Source organism: Mustelus asterias, chromosome 16 (genome assembly GCF_964213995.1).
Source record: "Mustelus asterias chromosome 16, sMusAst1.hap1.1, whole genome shotgun sequence".
NCBI classification, from domain to species: domain Eukaryota; kingdom Metazoa; phylum Chordata; class Chondrichthyes; order Carcharhiniformes; family Triakidae; genus Mustelus; species Mustelus asterias.
In genome coordinates, this window is record NC_135816.1 from 89,900,872 (window position 1) to 89,902,462 (window position 1,591).

At 42.7% G+C, this 1,591-nt stretch overlaps 1 pseudogene; it reads left to right on the plus strand.

The window, feature by feature from the left end:
- The first annotated feature begins 577 nt into the window (after positions 1-577).
- LOC144505389 (beta-1,3-galactosyl-O-glycosyl-glycoprotein beta-1,6-N-acetylglucosaminyltransferase 3-like) lies at positions 578-1,133 on the plus strand (annotated as a pseudogene).
- Positions 1,134-1,591: the final 458 nt, after the last annotated feature.

Consider the following 1,591-nt stretch of genomic DNA (forward strand, 5'->3'; position numbering starts at 1 on the left):
TTGTTGGTTGTGGCCAGACAGAATAACGATTTTAAATGTATTCCATTGGGCATTCTTTCCAAGCAGCAGAAGACCTGCCAAGTAAACATTGATCTTCATCTCGACCTGAAAGATTATCGAACATCATCTTGAACCGAACAGCTAAGTCTATTATTGTCCACAGATTCTGGATATTTCCAGCAATTTTTGCTTTTACTTCAGATTCCCAAAATCTACATTTCTTTTCTGATTTTGAACATTTACCTAACATTACATGGTTGACTAAAGTCCTGTCATACATTGATTTGAAATGTCTTTGTTACTCGGTTTGTTGTAAGCCACTAGTTAAATTACGTTGCTTGTGGGTGACGGGATCAATTCTACAGAACAGTTAGGTAATGTTCTGATGTCACCGCACCATTGTCCTTCAATAGGTCCTTGATATCAATCTTGTTATCACAGTTACGTTTCATTTCAGCCTCTAGGCTGTGCAAAATTTATGTATGCAAAGTAAGTACATGCAATTTAAAGTAACGAAGGTTCATCATTCCTCTTCTAGTTTTGATATGGTAGAAAACTGTGGATTAAAAAAAGAGAGATGTTTGCTCTTTGTGTTGACTTTCAGAGACGGCAAGAATTTCATTATGATATCCGCATGTCGACTGTCAGAACAAAGCGAAAGAAGAGGCCCCCGCCCATACGCAGTCCTGTATTTGCAGGGAATGCATATATTCTTGTCACCAGAGAATTTGTGAGCACACTTTTGATGAAGCCAGAAATCCAGGTGTTTTCAGTTGGTCCGAGGACACAGACAGCCCCGGCGAACACATCTGGGCAACGCTGCAAAGAGTGCCTGAAATGCGCAGGTCCATACCTTACACTCCAGGGCAGCAGAGATGTGTTCTGCAAACAATGACATGGTCCGTTTGGGCTGGTGATGTAGCAAATGGAGCTCCATACGCGCTTTGCACAGGGAAGCGCCACCACGACTCCTGTGGCCTGGTGATCTACACTAGATCATCCAACAGGAACCTTTGTTCGCTAACACGTTTGATTCGCAAGACAGCACAGCTGTGCAATATATGGAAGAATATATCTGATACAAAGCGATTAAGAGCATGATGAGCATTAATGTAAGTGTATCAGAGAGATAAAGGGGGACTGGAAGAGCAAAGATATCAAGATTTCTGATTGAAGCAATGTGCTAAATAAAAATAGAGGATTATGTCACACATGAAAGGAAATGTGACAGGGGTTGTAATGTTTGCTCAAACTGGAGAATTTGCATGACTCGGCGGGAAATGTGGACTGTATCAATATAAAATTCCCAGTGTGAGAATGACGATCAGAATGGACAGAGCAGCAGAGCAGACTCCAATGCTGCATTGCACGGAAAGTGAGTGAAGAAAGCTATCAGAAATTTGGAACTGAATCTAAAAATAATGAACTAATACTGTCCAGAAGGAAAATATAAGTCACCCCTCCCCCCGCCCCCAACCGGCCCGCCCCCCCAACCGGCCTGCCCCCAACCGGCCTAAGGCGCCCCATACCTCTGACGGTTCTCAGAAAGAATTTTACATTTAGTTCTGCCACTTTCCCATTTCCTTATGGT